The 23,883-nt window shown below is 47.5% G+C and overlaps 1 long non-coding RNA gene across 1 annotated transcript in view; it reads right to left on the reverse strand.

Annotated features, from left to right (window-relative positions):
• Positions 1–21,574, reverse strand: part of LOC309533352 — a 30,432-nt gene extending 8,858 nt beyond the window's left edge. The window contains exons 1-2 of the long non-coding RNA XR_014220159.1: positions 21,406–21,574; positions 17,832–17,896 (exon numbers count right to left, since the gene is read on the reverse strand). This is a non-coding gene — a long non-coding RNA (uncharacterized lncRNA). The remainder of the gene's footprint in view (positions 1–17,831; positions 17,897–21,405) is intronic.
• Positions 21,575–23,883: the final 2,309 nt, after the last annotated feature.

Below are 23,883 nucleotides of genomic sequence, written 5' to 3' on the forward strand. Positions count from 1 at the left end.
AAGCAGCTCCAGGCTCATAACCTCTTGTGCAGGTGCTGGGTCAGGGCCTGTTTCCGGTAGTGGTAGCCTGCTGAGGGCGTCCGCATGGCCCATCGCTTTCCCCGGGCGGTGAATCAGTGCATACTGGTAGCTGGCAAGGAAAATTGACCACCTGAGGACGCGAGGAGACAGCACTTGGGGGGTCTGCTTTTCGGGGGCAAACAAGCCAAGCAACGGCTTGTGGTCAGTCACCACGGTGAAGGGCCGCCCGTACAAGAAATCATGGAATTTTTTTACTCCCTTCACGATTGCCAGACCCTCCTTGTCAATTTGTGAGTAGTTCCGCTCGGTTGCGTTGAGTGTCTGGGAAAAGTACGCCACCGGTACCTCTCTTCCATCCAGAAGTTGGTGCCCCAGGACAGCGCCAATGCCATAGGGTGAGGCGTCGCATGCTAGCACCACCGGCAGCCTCTCGTCGAAGTGTGCCAAGACAGAGTTTGAGACAAGCAAGTCCTTGACTGCCTGGAATGCGGCCTCCTGGCGCTGGCCCCACACCCAAGGGGCCCGCTTGTCCAGGAGTCTGTGTAGGGGCTCCGCTACCGCCGCCTTGTGGGGAAGGAAGGAATGGTAAAAGTTCAATAGTCCCAAGAAGGCCTGAAGTTCAGTCTTGCTCTTGGGCGCTGGGGCATCACAAATGGCCCGTACCTTGTCCCCAGTCGGGTGGACCCCTTCTGCGTCCACCATAAATCCCAGAAAGTCCACCTGAGGCACTCCTAGTAGACATTTTTCCCGCTTCACCTTGAGACCCGCCGTCTGGAAACGGTGCAGAACGGTGCGGAGGCGGTCCTCAAACTCCTCTGGTGTGGGCCCAGCAATCAACACATCATCGAAGAAGGGGGTGACACCAGGAATCCCTTTAAGGAGAGAGTCCATTAGATTCTGGAATATGCCTGGTGCCACGCTGACCCCGAATTGCAGCCGCTTTACCCTGAACGCTCCTCTGTGCGTCGCAATCGTCTGTGCCTCTGCTGTGGCCTCATCTACTGGCAGCTGTTGATATGCTTGGGCCAAGTCCAGCTTGCCAAAAATTTTCGACCCAGCCAGGGTGGCAAGGACATGGCTGACCACTGGCACTGGGTATGCGTGGGCCGTGAGGGCCTTGTTTATGGTACATTTGTAGTCTGCGCAGATGCGGACCGAACCATTAGGCTTGACGGGTGTGACGATTGGAGTTTCCCAGGGGGCATTAGGCACCGGCTCCAGCACTCCTTGCTCCACGAGTCGGTCCAATTCCTCGTCTATACGGGGTTTCAAGGCGAACGGGACCCGGCGGGCCTTGAGCCTGACCGGTCGTACTGTGGGGTCAAGCTGTAGCGCAATGGGGGGGCCCGTATACTGTCCCAATTTCCCATCAAAAACCCCTGGAAATTCCTTGCATATGGCGTCCACGTCCACTTGTAAGCTAGTGTGGTTCACCCCGGTGACAGCTAGCCCCAGTGGTCCAAACCATGCCAATCCCAGTAAGCTAATGTAGGGGCCCTTGACCACAAGCAAGTCCAGTTGCCGCGTCCGCCCTCGGTATTGCACCCTGAATGTCCCCACCCCCATTGTGGGGACCTTACGTTTCTGGAAGTCCCGTAGGGTGAATGGGGCCGGCCTGAGTTTGGGACCCCCAGTAGGACACAGTTTCCTTAAGGTCTTTGCCGAGATTATGGATAGAGTTGAACCCGTGTCAAGCTCCATGCGGCATGGGGCCCCCTCTATCTGTACCTCTACATAAATTTTCTCTACGTTGGGGTGGGGCAACTGGTATACCTGGCAGTCCGTGAGCTCCGTCGAGTTGCCTTGGTGCGTTGGGCCCCGGGACCTGGGGCTCTTGGGTTGGTCATCTGATGCCTGGTGTCGGGTGGGCCGAGCCCGACACACCCGGGCGATGTGTCCCGATTTTCTGCACTGCCTGCACTCTGCGTTGCGGAAACGGCAGGTCCTCCTCTCGTGACTCTCCCCGCAGCTTGCGCAGTTTCCTCCTTCTCGTCGAGGCAGCTGTGGTCTGTGCGCTGCTTGAGTGCGCTGCTGTACTCGGTGCACCTCCTCCCTGTCGGATCCTGAGTCGTCAGTGAGGTCTTCGTGGTGGACCCTCGGTTGGGATGGCAGGCTCGGCCGTGCCTCTTGCGTCGACCTCTCGGCAGCTTCCGTTGCCAGGGCCTCCTCCAGAGCAACCTGGAATGTTAGGTCCTTCTTAGCGTAGAGGCGTCGTTGCAGCTTCTCATCCTTCAGGCCACCGACGAGGCGGTCACGAAGCATGTTCTCCAACTCTGAGAAGTTGCAGAACCGGGCGGCTTGGCGGAGAGAGGTCACAAACCCAGTTATGGTTTCCCCAGGGGCTTGTCGCTTTGCGTAGAAGGCATTTCGACGAGCCACCACTGAGGGCTGCGGCGAAAAGTGCCCCTTCAGCTGTTCCATTATTGTTTTGTATGGAACAGTAGCGACGTCTTCAGGCGCAAGGAGAGCCCGGGCGATTTCAAACGTCTCCTCTCCGCAGACGCTGAAGAATATCGCCCTCTTCTTGGCGTCTTCTTCGTCGGTGACCCCTTTGGCTTCTAGGAGGAAGGTGAAACGGGAGGCGTACGCTTCCCAGTCTCCAGATGCTGGGTTGAACGGCGAGAAGCTGCTGTCGGTTGCCATTCTGAGTTCCTTGTGTCCCGGAGCTGAAGCCTGGATACACGGTGCGAGGCAGCGGTGCGGCAGGTGGCGGTGCTGCGGTGCTGTGTGTCGCAGTCAGCTCAGCGGGATCCCACCTTCGTCGCCAGTGAAATATACTCAGAGTCGCAAAGTGATTTCATGCTCTTTATTCAGCTCATAGTGGTGAGGAGGAATGAATGAAAGTCCTCTCACAGTATCTGCTTTATATACATTATTTACACAATGGGCTGCACATGATTGGCTAATTCCGGAATTCTACTGTAAGCCAATCAGGTTGTGGATTCACTTCAATCTGGAGCAGGATTGGGTGGTTCCTGCCAACCAATCATACTGCTGCATTGTTCTAGGACCAATCAGACGGCTGCATTCTGAATCCTATTGTTCTAGGACCAATCCAACTGCTGCAATTTGGAGCCTATTGTTCTAGGACCAATCAGACTGCTGCAGTTTGGATCCTATTCAACTCAGTACATAACAGGTTGGAAACTGGGCGCGCGCGCCAAGTTCAAATGTGCCAGCGCGCGGGGAAACGGAGAGCCCGGGGGAGAAGCCAGGTCCCAAAGCCCGCAGGAGGGAGGGAGAGCCATCGGGAGATTCAGCGTCAGAGGAATCCAGGAGGGGCGGAACTCCAGCGGGCAGAAAGACCCTGCGGAAAAGGAAAGACAGGAGGAGGTGGAGCAAAGCAAGCATCTTAAGCTGGTGTAGGGGACATAGGCGCTGACTCCATGGGGCTTGAGGGGGCCCGAGCCCCCTCAAAAATTCGTTTGGGGGGCTCCGCCCCCCCAATAATCTCCGGCGCCCCTCCAGCAGAGCGCCATCGCCGCCCCTCCCCCAGCCCAAAATGCACAGGGTCGGGCTGCCTGCATGCCTTCTGCCCTCCCTCCCGAGCAAAAGCTCCACCCAATTTCCTTTGGAGCTGATTAATAGGCGCAGCATGCTCTCCCCTATTCGCTCATGAGGAGGCGGCGCCACTTTATTTGCATATTCATGAGCTTATTTATTATTCATGAGCTTTCCCGGGCCCCCCCAATATTTTTTATAAGTCCGCGTCCCTGGTAGGGGAGGGACCGACTCAGAAGGGACTTCAATGGTCTAAGGCTAAGAGACGTGGGGCTGCACGCCTCGGTTGTGGAACCAATAATGAATTGCAATAAACATCCTTGTATATAAGAAGAACTTGGCGTTGGTCTTTTGTGAGCTGAGACCTGAGGCAGCCCTGACAGCGCCCATCCTGTATTTTTATAGTAGTGTCCAAAAAATGTATTTCTTGCATAGATTGATTCATTGTAAGGTTGATTGTGGGGTGAAAATCATTAAATTTCTGGTGAAAGGTGTCCAGGGTCTGTTGACCATGTGTCCAGATGATAAAAATATCGTCAATGTATCACAGGTACAAGAGAGGTTTGAGTGGGTAGGAGTTTAGGAAACGTTGTTCTAGAACGTGTTGATCAATCTCATGTTGAGTTTTTGGCAAATTTACAATATGGGGGATAAGTGGAATTGGAGGTGCTTCATTCTTAAAGTACCTTGAGATTCTTATACCACTCGTCTCCAGATGTTCTCTACATTTGTACACTAGTTTTGCCAGTCTTCCCTCATAGAATGAGACCACCGCTCTGGCAAGGAATCCGTTGAAGTATAGATATTCCACTTGGGCCAAATCAGTAGGGTTATTAAGTATACCCGGCATATAGATCTTTAAAAGGTTCAATAGATGGGCTTTACGCTCTTCTTGTGACAGGAGTCCTGGGGGTTTAGGATAATTTGATAAAACAAGTTTGTTTCGGTACAGCACCAGATTCCAGTTTTTATTTGTTAGATTTGTCAGATTTCTCTTCTTAGAGGGATTGGTTTCATCTACAGATAGAATGTAAGACCATGGATCTTGGATCAAAATGTCTTGCTTGGAGTTAGGTGTTGGGGTAGGTGTTCAGGGTTCCAAGCAATCCATCGCAGCGTCAGGGCAAGGGTTTATAGAACGTTCTTGCTTAGAAGATTTCCTGGTTAGAAGTTTCTCAGTGTTCCCACTGGTCTCGGTTATTGGGATACTCTTGAGAAGATTAAAGAGCTTTTTAAAATCCATTTTTTTGTAACGCACTGCCTTAAAATTTTTAACATTTCTGCTCTTTTTTACCCTTATGCGCCTCTTTTTCAAGGCAGTAGCCCTACAAGATCTCTTGGCCTTCCTTGGTGATCTGCTTTTGCAGGTGGTAGGAAGGAAGTTGTTATTACTTTCCAATTCTACAGTCACCCCGCTGGATTCCCTACAGAGAGTTTTGCAAGTGTCCATTATTATAGTGAGGATTTTTGTACAGGTGGCCAGATGAGATTTTATATTTTCAATATCCTCAGTTAAAAGCACAAGCCATTTGATAACTGATAAATCCTCATCCTCATTTGTCTCAAGTTGGAAGCAGGAGTCTCTTGATGTTTTAGGGTTTCCCGAAGACATCTCTGCAATTTGTTTTAACATCAGTTCTTCCACTTCTCGGACTCGGGATGGTTCGGGAGAAGCTTGGGATTTAAGTCTCTGTTTTGGGAGTACTTCGGTGACTGTACCAGTTATGTTTGGATTTACTTTGGGCTTTATTGGACCTTTGTTGTGGCATTCTTCTACACAATCCTCTCTCTGCACAGTGCAGGAGGGAGAAGTTTCAGTTTCCTGCTGATTCTCACTCGGCTTGACGTTACCCCCATTCTTAAAGGGCCGAGTGCTTTTTGTTTGAGCTCCCTTTAGGGTAGCTCTTTTAGATAGAGGTTTTAGATCAGTCCGATAAAAGCCTGGTGTTCTACCGCTACTCCTGGTCATCACCATTATTTATCTTGTAAAGGTCAAGTTGGTAAAAATATCACCTTGGTTCATTGGCTCCGTCGGGTGTTGCAGGAGGGTTCTCCGCGGGACTACTTCCAAGGTAGGCAGGTAATTGAGACCAATTTGCTGAGCTCCTTTGCTGTGGCGGTGGAGGCCGCGGAAGCGTCAGCGGCGCCTTTCTGGGCTGTGTCGCCCTCCAAGCTCAGTGGGTTTGTGAAGGCATATGCTGTTCAGCAAAGGCATCTGAAAGTCCCCACAGTAAGGGCCTTTTCCCCCAAGTGCCAGGTTTTGAGGCAGGCGAACAGAATTCTGTATATAGGCTGAACAAAGCAATTTATGGGCTCAAACAGTTAGCTAGAAATTGGAACGAGTGTCTTGATAATGCTTTAAAAAATCTTGGCTTTAAAAGAAGCTTAGCTGATAACTGCTTGTACACTAAAGGAAAGGGTGATAAACAAGAATTATGCCTGTCTAATGTTGATGATTTGCTTTACTCTACAAAAGGTGACAAGCAAGTGGAAAAGTTTGCAGAACAACTAAGAAAGGAATTTAAAGTAAGAGATTTGGGTCCAGTAAAAAATTATCTCGGTCTAGAAATTCAAAGAACAAACGATGGAAGTTTTTTGTTGAGTCAAAAAGACAAAATAATGGAGTTACTTGAAAGAAACAATATGCAAAACTGCAAGGGAGTAAAACCCCAATGGAAATAGGTTTTTTCAAGGATGAAGGAGAATGCACAGAACCTGTAAGTCCTGAAATGTACCATTCAATAGTTGGACGTTTACTATACATTTCATAGTGGAGTAGACTAGATTTGAGTTATGCAATTGGAATACTGAGCAGACTAGTAAGCTGTCCCTCAGAAAATGCCTGGAAAGGTTTAAAAAGTATTTTCCGGTATTTAAAGCAAACACTTATTGTTTAAGACTACCATCTTCAGGGTCTACAAAATTGCAGTGTTACGTTGACAGCGATTCGGCCAACCTGCCTGATAGAAAATCAATTTCTGGAATGGTATTTCAGTTTGGGGATTCCTTGATCGGTTGGAAGTCCAAAAAGCAAGGTATCGTGGCCACATCTTCAACAGAGGCTGAATACTGTGCTTTATCAGAGTTGTGTAATGAAATAAAATTTTATGTTCAGATCCTCAAGGATTTAGATATACAATGTGATTATCCAGTTCAAATATGGGAAGACAATCAAGCTGTAATAACTTTGGCTGGGTCTGAGCAGTTTAGAAACAGTTTAGAAATTAAATTTCCAAATGTGGCTGAGAATGTGAAGCAAAACCTGATAATGCTGAAATAATACAGTGGTACCCCGCAAGACGAATGCCTCGCAAGACGGAAAACCCGCAAGACGAAAGGGTTTTCTGTTTTGGAGGCGCTTCGCAAGACGAATTTCCCTATGGGCTTGCATCGCAAGACGAAAGCCCATAGGAAAATGCTGGCGGTCAGGAGCAAAGACTTTCGCCCACAGCCGGCCTTCAGAAGAGGACCTCTTCTGAAGGCCGGCGGGGGGCAAAAGTCTTTGCTCCCCCCCGCCTGCCTCCCCCCCGCCTGCCCCGGGCGATCTTAAAATGCTGGCGGGCGGGAGCGAAGCGTTCGCTGCCGACCCCCAGCATTTTAAAATCTCCCCGTGTCCTGGGAAGATTTTAAAATGCTGGGGGTCGGGAGCGAAGCGCTGCCGACCCCCAGCATTTTAAGATTTTAAAATGCTGGGGGTCGGGAGCGAAGCGCTGCCGACCCCCAGCATTTTAAAACCTCCCCGGGACACGGGGAGATTTTAAAATGCTGGGGGTCGGCAGCGCTTCGCTCCCCACCCCCAGCATTTTAAAACGCTGTTCCGAAGTGGGGCGGGGGGGGCGGGAACACCTGGCCCCGCCGCCCCACTTCGGAAAGCTGTTCCGAAGTGGGGCGGGGGGCGGGGACATCTGGCCCCGCCGCCCCACTTCGGAAAGCTCTTCCGAAGTGGGGAGGGGGGCGGGAACATCTGGCCCCGCCGCCCCACTTCGGAAAGCTCTTCCGAAGTGGGGAGGGGGGGCGGGAACACCTGGCCCCGCCGCCCCACTTCGGAAAGCTCTTCCGAAGTGGGGGGGGGGACACCTGGCCCCGCCGCCCCACTTCGGAAAGCTCTTCCGAAGTGGGGAGGGGGGGCGGGAACACCTGGCCCCGCCGCCCCACTTCGGAAAGCTCTTCCGAAGTGGGGAGGGGGGGCGGGAACACCTGGCCCCGCCGCCCCACTTCGGAAAGCTCTTCCGAAGTGGGGAGGGGGGGCGGGAACACCTGGCCCCGCCGCCCCACTTCGGAAAGCTGTTCCGAAGTGGGGCGGGGACACCTGGCCCCGCCGCCCCACTTCGGAAAGCTCTTCCGAAGTGGGGAGGGGGGCGGGAACACCTGGCCCCGCCGCCCCACTTCGGAAAGCTGTTCCGAAGTGGGGCGGGGGGCGGGAACACCTTCTGAAGGCGGGCAGGGGGCGAAAGTCTTTGTCCCCCCCGCCTGCCTTCCCAGGGGCTTTTAAATCGCCCCGGACAGCGGAGAAGTCCTCCGCTGTCCGGAGCGATTTTAAAATGCCGCCAGCCAGCATTTTAAGATAGCCCCGCACAGCGGAGAAGTCCTCCGCTGTCCCAGGGTTTTTTAAAATGCTGGGGGTGGGAAGAAAAGCCCTTGTCCCCCCCCCCAGCCTTCAGAAGAGGTCCGGGGACAGACTGTCCCCGGACCTGGCCTGAAGGTGGTTTCCCTAGGAACGCATTAATTGATTTTCAATGCATTCCTATGGGAAACCGTGCATCGCAAGACGAAAAAACCGCAAGACGAAGAGAATTGCGGAACGAATTAATTTCGTCTTGCGAGGCACCACTGTATTGTGAGAGTATGCAAAATATGGCTGATGTATTTACAAAAGCACTAACTTTTGAAAAACATGCACAACTGGTGACAAAATTAGGAATTGTTGTGTGTGATGTGTAAATATGTCTGTATATGTTTAAAGTACTGTTTCTGTTTCTGTTTGAATGAGAGGGGGTGTTAGGGGACATTCGGCACAGAAACATGTGTGTATACCTTTAAGAAGTTTCTGGGATTAATTGGCTGCAGCTGGCCGTTGCTATAAAGGAAAAAAGCTGAGTTTTGTAGCCTGCCTGCAGGAATAACACCCACCAGAGTTTGTGTTTATTATTTTGTAATAAAGTCTTCGTTTTAGTTTGGGTTTTTACACCTATGTCTCCTGGAGTCACTCTGTCCTCTGCCACCAGCTGGAAATCTCCCCCTCCAACATACAATTCAGTCTGTCTCAGATTGAATTGTACGTTCCTGGTAACTTCCCTTGAATCCCTCTTAAAAGTATAAAGATGCCACAGTCTTATTCAAAGATGATGAAAGATGTTTACTCACATCAGTTCACAGTTGGATTCCCAAAGACAGACTTAGTTACAAATATGTACATGTGGATCTACCCCATATGGGGGAATAATCCCAGAGCTTCTGCTAGCTGACAGCTAGCAGAGCAGTCCTAGCTAGAAGCTGGTCAAACAAAGATGGCAATCGAAAGGACAGAGGTGATTTGTCCTTTTGTTACCTGGACAGGTTTGCTGAAGCCCACCTTTAGTCACATGCAAAGCAAGGATGCTCCAGCCAGGAGGAACAGGAAGTTTCAACTGGCTGGACCCAACATTCCCCTGCATGTCTTCTCTAGCATTAGAATGAACGTTGTACTTGACTGCCTCTCATGGATCACATATCCCAGCCTCTCTGGATTCTGCAGCAGCCTCTTGAACCCCCTCCTCTGCTCCAGCCTCAGAGTCTGAACTGCCCCCTGTCACAGGTTCTTCCTGCTCACTAAACCCTGTTGCCCCTTCAGCACCCATCACCACCTCCCAATTCTTTCTTTTAAGGAGACACTTTGCAGCTCAAAAGGATGAGGCATCTAAGCTCCCCACAAACAGATCAGAAGGAAGGCTCCACCGAGAGAGGATCTCGTATGACTTCCCCGTGAGCAAGTTGGGGGTATTCTCCATGAGCAGAGCAAGCCTGGGTGAGCTTCAAATTTGCCCCCACCCTCCCACTGCTGCCTCTGGGAATAAGGGGAGCCTCTACCCTTAGACACCAGCAAGAGGGAAACGGCACCCCCTGGCCTCCCACCCCAGCCCACCTCTAAGCCTCTCCCTGGGAGGTGCGCTCTTTGGATGGGGGCCTCACCTGTGGCTGCTTTCGAGCAACAGGAGCTCACCCCATCGCAGGAATTTGTTTTTTTAATGTTTTTTTTATTATATTTCCTTCATCATACACATACAAAAAAAAAAAAAATAGAAAAACAGACAATTCAATAAAAAAAGAGAAAATTTAAATACACACCATAATTAAGTAAGTTAACGAAAAAAGGCACTAAAAAAGAAAGGAAAGGAAAGTGAAAAAGAAGAAAAAAGGTACAAAAAAGTGAAACAAATAACAATTAGGATACATTCACTTCCTTCCCTCCTGATTTCGGGTTTCTACTTTTAATAATTTCATTTTACTGCTGGTATTGGTTTTTAATTTAGAACATCGGAAGTTTTATATCAGACCTGCTGTAGTTGGTAAGTTACTAAAGTTACCTTCAATGTAAGCCGTGAACTTATTCCAGTCTTCCCTTAACTTTGTATTTTTTTGATTTCTGATTCTTTGCGTCATTCTTGCCAATTCTATAAAATCATATAGTTTCATTTGCCAGTCCCTCACCGTTGGTAGATTTGTACTTTTCCAATTTTGAGCGATTAACATTCTAGCCGCTGCTGTTGAATATTGAAATAAGGTTTTATCTTTTTCCGGTATTTCTTTTCCAACCATCCCTAATAAAAAGGCCTCTGGTTTTTTGGGGAATGTGTATCTGAATATTTTTTTTTAACTCATTATATATCTGATTCCAAAACTTTTTCGTTTCCTCACATATCCACCACATATGTATAAAGTTACCTTCCTTTGTTTTGCATTTCCAGCAGACCTTGTTACCAGTCTTATACATCCTATTTAATTTTTCTGGTGTTAAATACCATCTGTATATCATCTTTTCTAAGTTTTCTGTAATTGCAGCGCTTGCTGTGAATTTTATTCCCTCATTCCATAATTTTGACCATTTCTCATATTCTATATTGTACCCCAGATCTCTCGCCCACTTAACCATAACTTCTTTAATTTCTTCATCTTTTGTATCTGTCAGGGGTTCAGGAGCAGAGACGAGGGCAAGGGAGGAAACAGAGAGCGAGGGGGAGGAGGCAGAAGAAAAGATGAGTGATGACGATGACCCGAGATCTCCGAGTCTTTCCAGTGAATCAGAAGATTCACAAAAAGGAGCACCAGTGGTCAGGGCAAGGGGGGAGACTAGGGGGACACCCCAGGAAGATAGAGCCAGAGGGGACTCAGAGGGGAGCAGTTGGAAATCGGGACCAGCGTCACCGCCAGAGAGCAGGGAAGAGGAAGGGCGCCAGGGATCAAGCGCTGGCAGCTCACAACAGGAGGGAGGGCACGAGTCAGGAGTGGCCACACCTCCATCGGGGAGCGAAGAGACGGTTAGACGGAAAGTGGAAGGTTGGGCGCGCGCGCCAAGTTCAAATGCACAGGAAGGTGGCGCAGTAGGCAGCCCGGAAAGGGAGCCAGGTCCTAAAGCCCGGCGCAAGGAGACAGGAGGGTCCGGGGGGTCAGCGTCAGAAGAATCCCGGAAGGAAGAGACCCCGGGGGGCAGAGGGACCCAGAGGAGAACTGTCAGGCGGAAAAGGAGCAGGGCTAGGATATTAAGTTGGTGCACAAGGGGCGGAGACTCAGACGGAGCTTCGCCGATCTAAGCATAAGACGTAGAGTTGCACGCAGCAGCTTGAGAATGGAGACTGTAACTCAATAAAGACTTTTATTTAATGATCGCTGGCTGGCGTGATCCTCTGTGAGCTAGGATCTGGAAGCAACCCTGACAGTATCCCATTCCAGTAAGATGTTATACACTTTGGATAATAACTTAGATTTACTCTCTATTATTTCAATTTGAAATTTGGATTTCTTTTCGTTCATTCCTACTTTCTTATCTTCTGTCCATATTGCATTGATCTGATGGTACTGTAACCAACCCTTCAGCTTCTCCTTCAACTCCTCATACGGTCTTAATTTCCAGCTATCATGAAAGCTTACCAATAGATCTTCATATGTCAATCTTTGCTCTTCCAGATTTATTTTTTTAATTGATAGGATATCTGTTGGGGACAGCCACCAGGGTGTTTTCCGTTCTAGCACTTTTTTGTTTTTCCCCCAAACTTCATACAAAGGACCTCTAATGATGTGGCTCGAAAATCCTCTATGTGCTTTTTCCTTATTTAACCAAAGGTAGGCGTGCCAGCCAAACCTGTTATCTGCGCCTTCGAGGTCCAATAGATCAGTGTTCTCCAAGGTTATCCAGTCTTTAACCCAACATAGACAGGCAGCTTCATAATACAATTTCAGGTTGGGTACTGCGAGCCCTCCTCTCTCTTTTCGGTCTGTAAGTAATTTAAATCTAATCCTTGGCCTTCTTCCCTGCCATATGAATCTTGAGAGAATTCTTTGCCAGTCTTTAAATATTTTGGTCCCTCTAATAACAGGAATATTTTGAAATAAGAACAGCATCTTGGGGAGAATATTCATTTTTATTGCCTCCATCCTGCCCAATCACGAGAGGTTAGCTCTATTCCAAACATCCAGGTCTTTTTTAACTTTGTTCCACGTCGCCGAATAATTATCTTCAATTAGGTTTATATTTTGGGGTGTAAGCCAAATTCCCAAATATTTTATTTTTTTAGCCACTTTGATTCCGTATTGTCTCTCTAATTTTTCCTTCACATCGTTCTTCAGATTCTTTGTCAGCATTTTTGTCTTTGATCTATTCAGTTTAAAGCCCGATAGTCTGCCATATTCCTCTAGTGTTTCCAACGCTTTGTCAATACTTCCTTGCGGCTCTTCTAAGGATAGCATCAAGTCATCCGCGTAGGCTTTTAATTTGAATTCCTTTGATCCTATTTTGATCCCTCGTATCTCAGGCGTTGATCTTATTTTGTTCACCAGGACTTCTAAGACCATAATAAATAAGAGCGGGGAGAGAGGGCATCCCTGCCTTGTACCTTTTCAATTTGGAATGTGTTTGTAAGATTGTTGTTTATTACCAATTTGGCACATTGATTTGAATATATTGCCTGTATTCCTTTCAAGAATTTGCCCTCTATCCCTGCCTTTTCTATAGTTTTTGATAGAAACAACCAAGAGACGTTATCAAACGCCTTTTCTGCGTCTATAAAGATCAAGGCTGCTGGTATGTCATTATTGATTTCCAAATATTCAATTAAGTTTATGATGTGCCTCACATTGTCTTTCAGGAACCTATTTGGGAGGAAGCCTGCTTGATCTTTGTGGATTAGGTTTGATAGGCACTTTTTCAATCTGTTTGCCATAATGTCAGCATATATTTTATAGTCGTTATTCAATAGAGATATTGGCCTATAGTTCTTGATGCACGTTTTGTCTGTGTCTGGTTTTGGGATTAGTGTTATAAAAGCTTCCCTCCAAGACTCAGGTATTTTCCCTCCTCCTAAAATGTTGTTCATAGTATCACAAAGCACTGGTGACAGTTGGCTTCCCAGGACTTTGTAATATTTAGCCGAGAGACCGTCCGGCCCTGGTGCTTTTCCTACTTTCATTTTTTTCATCGCGTTCTGAACCTCTTCTATGTTAATGGGTCTATTTAGTTGAAGTCTTTCTTCTTCTGTAATGATCCTCCCTTTACAGCTCTTTAAATATCTTTCTATTTGGGTTGGGTCTTCTTCTCCTTTCTTGTATAACTTCTCATAGAATTTAAGAAAGTTTTCTTGTATTCTTTCCTCTACCTTTATTTTGTTTATCACATTCTGTTTCTGTCTTTTTCTCAGTTGCCAAGCTAAGAATTTTCCCGTTTTGTTCGCTGATTCGAAGTATCTTTGCCTCATTGATTTAATTTTCCATTCAATTTCTTGGCTCGTAAGCATTGAATATTGTGTTTGTAATATTTTTATTGTTTGTATGCTTTGTTCATCTTTCGGGTGATCTATTAATTTTTTCTCGTACTCGCTTAGCTGCTTGAGAATTTCTTCCTTCTTCCTTCCTTCTTTTGCTGTCTTATTTTCTTCTTATAATTGTTTTGCTGGATAAACAGACCTCTTAGTACCGCCTTACTGGCATCCCATACCACTTCTATATTTGTTCCTGTGTTCAGATTCAGATCGAAGTATTCTTTTAGAGTGGCTTTAGCTTTTTCGATAACCTCATCATTGTCTAGTAGATATTCATTCAGCCTCCATCTAAAGCCTCCATGCGTTACGCCTTTTATTTCCAATGTTACTGAGTTGTGATCGGAGAGGGTTCTTGGTTGGATTTCACATTTTGTGGTTCTTACGGTAAGTGCCCTCGAAATCCAAATTTGGTCTATTCTGCCCCAACTTTTATGCACCTCTGAAAAGAAGGTGAACTGCTTTTCTGTTGGGTGCTTATGTCTCCATATATCTATTAAGTCCATATTTTCTTCCAAATCTTGAAATGATTTCGGTAGTTTTCCTTGCTTTCGTTTTCTTTTTTCCATTTGTCTATCAATTTCTAGAGTCGGCACCGCATTGAAGTCTCCCAATAGTATCGTCTTGTTGTCTCCTAATTCTAATAACACTTGTTCTAGTTTCTTGAAGAACTCCGGCCTATTTATGTTTGGGGCGTAGATATTTACCACGTTGATCTTTTCTCCCTGGAAGCAGATTTGAACCCCCAGTATCCTTCCCTCTTCATCCTTGTAGATCATTTTTGGTTCCCATTTTTCATTGACATATACTACCACTCCTTTTTTTTCCTCTTCCGTGGAGTTTATAAATTCCGTTCCTAAGTGTTTATTTACTAAAACATGTTTGTGCTTTTTAGCTACATGAGTCTCTTGTATACAAATTACATCCAATTTTTTCTTTTTCAATACATTTACAATTTTATTCCTTTTAGTTTTTTCGTTCAAACCGTTTACATTCCATGTTAAAATTTTAAGATTCATTATCACTTTTATCTACTGATAAGTCAGTAATTTGCCGATTTAGGTTTTAACCGATTTAGATTCGGGTGACTTTGTCCTCTGTTTCCTCTTCCTCCTCTCCCGCCTCCTCCTCCCCTGCCACTTCACCCTCATCCTCCTCCCCCTCCCTCCGCCCTCCCCCCACTCTCCAATCTCCCCCCCAAACCCCCCCTCTCTCCTCCCTCTCTCCATCTCTCCCTCCATGTCTCTCCTCCGTCCCCCCGAGATCTTTTTCATATCTGCGTAAGAATTTGCTGACTTCCTGATTTTCAGTTATCTTGAATCTTTTCCCTTTGTAAAAAAAGGAAATCCCTTCTGGGAATTCCCATCTGTGTTGTATGCCGTTCTTTTTTAAGGTACTAACTAATTGTTTGTAGCCATCTCTCTTGCGAAGGAGTCTGATTGGTATTTCTTTAAAAATAATGATTGGTTTCCCGTCAATTACCAATTTCTTCTGATAGCTTTCTCTCAAGATCGTATTTCTCATTTCTATCGATTTAAAAATCACTAAGCAGTCTCCTGGAACCTTTTTCAATCTATTTTGTTTGGGTCTTATTTTTATTCTAAAAGCATTTTCTATCGTTTGCGCAACTTCTTCTTCTTTTAATACTAACCATGTCGCCAGTTCTTTGATCATTTTTCCTTTAATGTCTTCATCCCTTTCTTCCCCTATTCCCCTAAATTTTAAATTTAACTGTTTTTGTTTCATCTCCATCAAGGCTAAGTTGTCTAGGACCTGGTCTTGACTTTTGCTCAGTTCTCCAAAATTCTCTTTAGTTTTTTCAGCTTCTCTTCTCTGGTCTTTCATGTCTCTTTGCATTTTTTTGTTTGAGTCTTCTAACGACTTTGTTCGGACCGTTAGATCTTTTATCTTATTTGACAGTTCCCCTACCACGACTTCAATCTTTTTATCAAAAGATTCCTGCATCTCTCCTAACTTTTTTTCCATGTGAGTTTCATTCTGTCTGAATTCCTCTTTTATTTTCAACCATAATGCATCTAAGTCTCTTATTTCCTCTTGTCTTGAGATTTTCCTCTCTATTGGTGTTCCCACGGACTTCTTCCCGTCCCTCCCCGCCATCTGCCCGGTCTACTTCCTCCTGCACCTCCTGTCTCCAGCAATAAACCGACTTGAAAGTTTTTGTAGCTCTCCCCTAGAGGGCGCACAATCTTAGGTACTTTTAGTTATCTCAAAAGAAATTACACTAAGAAACACGTCTAGTGTTTTCTCCCTGCCTATGTTATATTTGAATTGTCCTTTGGGTCAAGGTAGAGACTGCTCTATCTAACTCAACAATCGATAGACAGTTGTTCCCCGCTTTACAGATATTAACTTAAACCAACCAGTTTTTTCCCCCTCCCCGTTTAAGGTCTCAGCAACCATTCAACGGTGGGTAGGCAGGGAACCAGCTTATTACCGTTAACAATATATCTGTGCACAATACTGAAACCTTCCCGTCTACTTAGAAAGCTGTTGCGCTTAAATATTGGGGAGGTTGTAGTTGAGAAGAGATTGGAAAGAGGAAGAAAAGGGAAGGTAAAGAAGGTAAAAAGATGGAGGGGAGGTGATAAAAGAGAAAAGACGTAGGGGGGGGGACAACGGGGTACCCAGAAAAGTAGAAACAAACTAAGTAAATGAGATAAGGCAAGAGTCTCTCTCTTGAATTTCAGCCACTTGTTTGGCTTAATCTGTTTCTGCGTGCTACAGACTCTTGTCTGGTTGGTATTCCTGTGAAGGCAGCCAAAACTGAGGAGGTAAATGCAGGAGGAAAGGGGGGGTACAGACAAAAAAGGGGGAAAGGGCAAGCAGGGGGGAAGGGAGAGACAGGAGGCAAGAGCAGGGCTAGAAGTCCAAAGAGCTTCAGAGTCTCTCTGCAGGGCTTAAAAAATTTCCTCCAGGGGGGGGGAGAGTCTGGTTTCCGTTCCAACTTCCCAACAAAATGGGGTAGGAGGTGGGGCTTCTGCCTCCCCTGGGAGAATGTGTTCCACGCGTAGATCAGGGCCAGAAAGAGAGGCCGCTTCCGTGACCCAAGTTAGATCCAGAAAAAAGTAGGGGGGTCCTTTAAAGTCCTTTAAAATCTTTTAAAGCCCATGCAGGTTCCAACAGTTCCAATAGGGCTACTGCCAGGTGAGGATAAAGCTGTTGTATCGTATGCACCCGGGTTTTGCGCGAGGTTTTCCTCCCGCTATTGATGAAATGTAACAACGGCCGGGAACTGAGAAACTTAAAGAAAGAAAGGGGGGAACGGAGGGTCGGAATAAATTTTTAACCCCACCACCAAGGCTGGTGGGGGAAGCTTTACTTCTTCGGTGCCTTATGCAGATAAGCTCTCTCCTCCCCCTCTTCTCGTCTTCTCCGCTTCTGTTTGTCAGCTCCGTACAATCTTCTCAGTGCTCCCTTTAAGCCTCTATCAAAGCTCTCCCATAAACCGCTTAAGGAATACAATACAAAGTCTCCAAGGTTTTCTTTTCAAATTAGCTACTTTTCTGCTGGTTACTTTTGCCCCGCGAAACTCCCGACGGGGACTTCCCCTTCTATATTTCTGCAGCGGGTGAGTAAAAGTTACTTTGTTTCACTCTCCCGATTAGATTCCCAGCGCCATCTTAGATCCAAAATACAGGTTGGGCTCCTTAACTTAATCTATTAACATCCGTCGCGCCTTGGGTTCTATTTTTCCAATTTTTCGGTTCCAACATTTATCAGTCGACACCAAGGGCGGCAGTTCTAAAAAATTACGGAGGTTTGTCGCCGCTTTTCAGCGGGAGCTCGAGGCATAGCCGTACGGGGTCCGCAGAGCTTACCGGAATGCATCTCTCGGTCCCATCGCTCCTGAGTCTTCCCCAGTAGTAGAAAAACTCAAAAGAACTTCAGACCACTCCGACACTGCTGGCAGCGCTTCTCTCAAGGGGCCCCCCCTTGAGGTTTGGGGGTCGCAGTGCCTTTGCGTTGCCCCTCAAAAACCCCGTACAGTTCGGAGAAGTCGTTCAGCAACTTCTCCGCGCTCCCATACTGCTGGCGATCCAAACCGGAAGCTCCCCCGTCGCAGGAATTTGAACCGCCAACCTTCTGATCGGCAAGCCCAAGAGGCTCAGTGGTTTAACCCACAGTGCCACCCGTGTCCCTTGCTCATTCAGGTTGGGGTAAGTCAAATTCAGGCTCCCTTCAGCTCAAGAGGGAATTGGCGTGTTTCACATCTGACTGCGCACCTTCCTTGTAGCAGCTGCCCCAAACCCAAACCCAAACCCCATAACACAGTGATCTGCTTACTTGTTAGGCACACGACTAGGGTGATCTTGAAGGAGGTACTGGATATTCCCAAAGATCTGTATTTGCTAAAAGTGGGGCAGAGAGAGAGAGAGAGAGAGAATGAGTTCACGGAGGGCTCTCAGTCCTGCCGCTTGTGGACAGATTGCCACCCAGATTGTTACTTCAGATTGTTACGGAATTAACTCAGACCGAGTGGGAGAGTCTACGAGACTTTGCAATGGCACCCAAAGATGTTTTGCTGGGACTGGATTCACACACAGGTCCATGCTCCATTGCGGCAAAATCACTTCCCTGCCTTACAGGATCCCAGGCAACAAACACGTTGCTCCTTTAGGTGGAGGCTTTTTATAAAGATGGGAACCACTGTGGATCAAGGATCTGGCTGTGACCTGGGGAGAGACCAGGGTTCCAAATCCCTCACTCAGAAATGCAGCTCGCTGTGGGTGAGGAGGAGAAGATAGAAACCACCTTGAGCTCCTTGGAGGGAATGTAATTAATAGTATTAGTATATTAATTAATTACAGTAATAAAAATAAAGAAAGAAAGGACTCTCTTCAACTGAAGCCATTGTCTACCTCCAAGTTAGAACTACAGTTTAGGGGCACATGCTGTCAGTCACCCACCATTTGGCCTTTGGATGAATCTACTGTTAGAATTCCCCTTCATGGATCACTGCCTTGCCGTGGCAAAGGGGCTTGAAGAACTCAGAGAAGCTATGAGCTATGCCGAGCAGGGCACCCAAGATGGACAGGTCATAGTGGAGGGTTTGGACCAAACGTGATCCACCTGGAGGAGGAACCGGCAAGCCACTCCAGTATCCCTGCCAAGAAAACTCCATAGACAAAGACAACAGGCATATAAAAGTTATGACGCTGGAAGATGAGCCCCTCAGGTCGGAAGGTGTCCAACATGCTACTGGGGAAGAGCGGAGGACAAGTACAAGTAGATTCAGAGCTGATGAAGCGGCTGGGCCAAAGCCGAAAGGACACTCAGTTGCGGATATGCATGGAAGCGAAAGAAAAGTCCAATGCTGTAAAGAAAAATATTGCATAGGAACCTGGAATGTAAGAACCATGAACCTGGGTAAGTTGGATGTGGTCAAAAATGAGATGGCAAGAATAAATATTGACATCCTGGGCATCAGTGAACTAAAATGGACAGGAATGGGCGAATTCAGTTCGGATGACCATCATATCTACTAGTGTGGGCAAGAAACCCATAAAAGAAATGGAGTGGCCCTCATAAGAGGCCACAAAAGAGTGGCAAAAGCTGTACTGGGATGCAGTCTCAAAAATGATAGAATGATCTCGATACGAATCCAAGGCAGACCTTATAACATCACAGTAATCTAAGTTTATGCACCAACTACTGGTGCTGAAGAAACTGAAATTGACCACTTCTATGAAGACTTACAACACCTTATAGAAGTGATACCAACGAAGGATGTTCTTCTCATTATAGGGGATTGGAATGCTAAAGTAGGGAGTCAAGAGATAAAAGGAACAACTGGCAAGTTTGGCCTTGGAGATCAAAACGAAGCAGGGCAAAGGCTAATAGAGTTCTGTCAAGCAAAAAAGCTGGTCATCACAAACACTCTTTTCCAACGACACAAGAGACGACTCTACATATGGACATCACCAGATGGGCAGCATCGAAATCAAATTGATTATATTCTCTGCAGCCAAAGATGGAGAAGCTCTATACAGTCAGCAAAAACAAGACCTGGAGCTGACTGTGGCTCAGATCATCAGCTTCTTGTAGCAAAATTCAGGCTTAAAATGAAGAAAGTAGGAAAAACCACTGGGCCGGTAAGATACAATCTAAATCAAATCCCTTATGAATACACAGTGGAAGTGAGGAACAGGTTTAAGGATTTAGATTTGCTGGACAGAGTGCCTGAAGAACTATGGATGGAGGCTCTCAACATTATACAGGAGGCAGTAACGAAAACTATACCAATGAAAAGGGAATGCAAGAAAGCAAAGTGGCTGTCCAACAAGGCCTTACAAATAGGGGGGGAGAGAAGGCAAGCAAAATGTGAGGGAGATAGTGAAAGATACAGGAAATTGAATGCAGATTTCCAAAAAATAGCAAAGAGAGACAAGAAGGCCTTCTTAAATGAGCAATGCAAAGAAATAGAGGAAAACAACAGAATGGGAAGAACCAGAGATTTGTTCAAGAAAATTGGAGATATGAAAGTAACATTTCATCCAAAGATTACCATAATAAAGGACAAAAGTGGTAAGGACCTAACAGAAGCAGAAGACATCAAAAAGAGGTGGCAAGAATACACAGAGGAATTATACCAGAAAGATATGGATGGCTCGTACACCCCAGGTAGTGTGGTTGCTGACCTTGAGCCAGACATCCTGGAGAGTGAAGTCAAATGGGCCTTAGAAAGCACTGCAAATAACAAGGCCAGTGGAAGTGATGATATTCCAGCTGAACTATTTAAAATTTTAAAGGATGATGCAGTTAAGGTGCTACACTCAATATGCCAGCAAGTTTGGAAAACCCAGCAGTGGCCAGAGGATTGGAGAAGATCAGTCTACATCCCAATCCCAAAGAAAGGCAGTGCCAAAGAATGCTCCAACTACCGCACAATTTCACTCATTTCACATGCTAGCAAGGTTATGCTTAAAATTCTACAAGGAAGGCTCAAGCAGTATATGGACCGAGAACTCCCAGAAGTTTTTTACTTTCTTGGGCTCCATGATCACTGCAGATGGTGACAGCAGCCACGAAATTAAAAGGCGCCTGCTTCTTGGGAGAAAAGCAATGACAAACCTAGACAGCATCTTAAAAAGCAGAGACATCGCCTTGCCGACAAAGGTCAGTATAGTTAAAGCTATGGTTTTCCCAGTAGTATGGGAGTGAGAGCTGGACCATAAAGAAGGCTGATTGCCGAAGAATTGATGCTTTTGAATTATGGTGCTGGAGGAGACTCTTGAGAATCCCATGGACTGCAAGAAGATCCAACCTCTCCATTCTGAAGGAAATCAGCCCTGAGTGTTCACTGGAAGGACAGATCCTGAAGCTGAGACTCCAACACTTTGGCCACCTCATGAGAAGAGAAGACTCCCTGGAAAAGACCCTGATGTTGGGAAAGATGGAGGATGCAAGGAGAAGGGGACAACAGGACGAGATGGTGGGACAGTGTTCTTGAAGCTACCAGCATGAGTTTGACCAAACTGCGGGAGGCAGTGGAAGATAGGAGGGCCTGGCGTGCTCTGGCCCAGGGGGTCACGAAGAGGCGGACACGACTAAATGACTAAACAACAAAAAACCATTAGTCTTCAAAGCAGGAGTTGCGAACCTTTGGCCTGTGTGTTGTCCCTCCTACCGGACAAAAGTGGCCGACCCAATTCCGGTCCATCTGTCCCCCACATATCCCATGTTCTTTGGTTTTTACGTGAACGGGGCAAACACATGATGAAACAAAACACGACTGCTGCCATCATGTCCATAGCTTAGCCCTCAAACACCTCTGGGTCAGTTCCCATTCTCTTGACCATATGCAGCAAGGGTCCTTTGCATGATGCAAAAAATCACTTTCATGAAACAAGCATCTTACCTGGATGAGCTTGTCTCATGTGGTACGTCACTGGGTATGGGTGGGATTCCCCACACAGTTCACAGATGGTCTCTTTCACCAAAGAGATTTCCATTCAGTCTAGCCTCATTCCGTCTAGCCTTTTCTTTCTTCTTCTTTTCCTTTTTTGACTTCATGTTATTTTTGTCTCTTTCTTCTTCAACACTGCACAGGACCCGGTGCTTGGATAAATCATGCTCTGAAGAAAAAGAAGAAGAAGAAAAACGAGTTTGGATTTGATATCCCGCTTTATCACTACCCTAAGGAGTCTCAAAGCGGCTCACAACCTCCTTTCCCTTCCTCCCCACAACAAATACCCTGTGAGGTGAGTGAGGCTGAGAGACTTCAGAGAAGTATGACTGGCCCAAGGTCACCCAGCAGCTGCAGGTGGAGGAGCGGGGAAGTGAATCCGGTTCACCAGATTACAAGTCCACCGCTCTTAACCACTACACCACATTGGCTCTCATTCTGAGAAGATGCCTTGATCGTTGCCAAAGAAATGTCTTCTCAGAAGGCTACCAGGGGTTGAAGGGTTAATGGAAGAGGAGACTTGAAATTCATAGTATGGTGACAGGTAGTTTCAAAAGAGGTAGCTTCACCTTTTCCATCCTCACACCGTTCATGTAGAGGAGGCTCTTTAAGCATAGAGAGGATCTTGTTTTTGTTTATGCTGCCCCTTTTCGATATGTCAGGCCCACGGCGGGGCTGGGGGGTGGGCTATGTTAAACATATTCAGAGCAGGAGATATTTCCAGGGAATGTCTATTCTCCAGCTTGGTCTGGAGCCACCGCCTTTTCCTTTTGGGGTAGTGTTTGCCTATTTGCTATCATATCCTGTGTGCTGTTTGAGAAAAAACCATAGCATAGCATGACACACGACATCCTCAAGCCCATTGCAAGAAGAGACCACCCTAGCACAGTCAACTGCAGGTAACAGCTGAATCAATACCAAGAAATAAGAGTTCTGTTGTATCCCCAAAAATAATTCATTGGTAAACTCTGAAAAATGCATTAAACATAGTCCCTTAATAAACCCACTGTCAGCGCTGCCTCAGGTCCTAGCTCACAGAGGACCCACGCCAGTTGCTCATTATAAACAAAAGTCTTTATTGTGGTTCATTGTTGGTTTGACATCCGTGGCGCGCAGCGCTACGTCTGAGTCCTTAGACCGGCGAAGCTCCGTCTGACTCCTCCCCTCCCCTACACCAGTTCAAGACCCGAGCTTTGCTCCACCTCTTCCTCTCCTCCTTCTGCTCCTTTCTCCTCCGGGTCCTCCTGTCCTCTGGGGTTACCTCCTTCCTACTTTCTTCGGATGCGGATTCTTCTGACTCCTCCCCACCCTTCTGGCGGGCTTTAGGACCTGGCTCCCAATCCGGGTTTTCTGCTGGCCCGCGCGCCTCCACATTTGAACTTGGCGCGCGCGCCCAGCCACCTACTTTCCTCCTCACGGCTACACTGCTCCCCCCACTGCTTTCTCCTTCAGGGAGGCTGGCCGGACCTGCTCTTCCCTCCGCCCCTCCACTCTCTGACGGAGGCGTGGTCAGTCCAGCCTCACTCTCTCCTACTGCAGGAGGCTCTTGTTTTAACCCTTGGGATTCTCCCCCCCCCGCTACGCTCTGGTGGGGAAGCTACCCCTGATTTCCAGCTGCCGCTTGGAGACTCCCCACAGGCCCCCCTTGCCCTGCCTCTGGGGGCCCCCTTCTGGGAATCCTCTGATTCGCTGGAGAGACTCATGGAATCTCTCTGATCACTGGCATACCCTCCTGAGCTCCCCTCAGATTGTTCCCCTTCGCTCTCCATCTCCTCCTTCCCCTGTGGCTCAGCCCCTGAGCCCGTGACATCCACCCCCCTCGAAGCCCCCCTTCCCCCCTCCCCCTCTCCGGGCGTGGGTTCCGGGCGCTCCAGTGCATCGGGGGCGAGAGCTGGATACTGTTCGGTGCCCCTGTCGTGCAGCCCTCCTGCTGGCTCCAGCCAGTCCGTACTATATTCATAGATGTCAGGGGTTCAGGAGCAGAGGCAAGGGCAAGGGAGGAAACAGAGAGCGAGGGGGAGGAGGCAGAAGAAAGGATGAGTGATGACGACGACCCGAGATCTCCGAGTCTTTCCAGTGAATCAGAAGATTCACAGAAAGGAGCACCAGTGGCCAGGGCAAGGGGGGAGACTAGGGGGACACCCCAGGAAGATAGAGCCAGAGGGGACTCAGAGGGGAGCAGTTGGAGATCGGGACCAGCGTCACCAACAGAGAGCAGGGGAGAGGAAGGGAGTCAGGTATCAAGCGCTGGCAGCTCACAACAGGAGGGAGGGCACGAGTCAGGAGTGGCCACACCTCCATCAGGGAGCGAAGAAACGGTCAGACGGAAAGTGGAAGGTTGGGCGCGCGCGCCAAGTTCAAATGCACAGGAAGGTGGCGCAGTAAGCAGCCCGGAAAGGGAGCCAGGTCCTAAAGCCCGGCGCAAGGAGA

The sequence above is a fragment of the Podarcis vaucheri genome (genome assembly GCF_965113315.1).
Source record: "Podarcis vaucheri genome assembly, chromosome: 5".
Classification (NCBI taxonomy): domain Eukaryota; kingdom Metazoa; phylum Chordata; class Lepidosauria; order Squamata; family Lacertidae; genus Podarcis; species Podarcis vaucheri.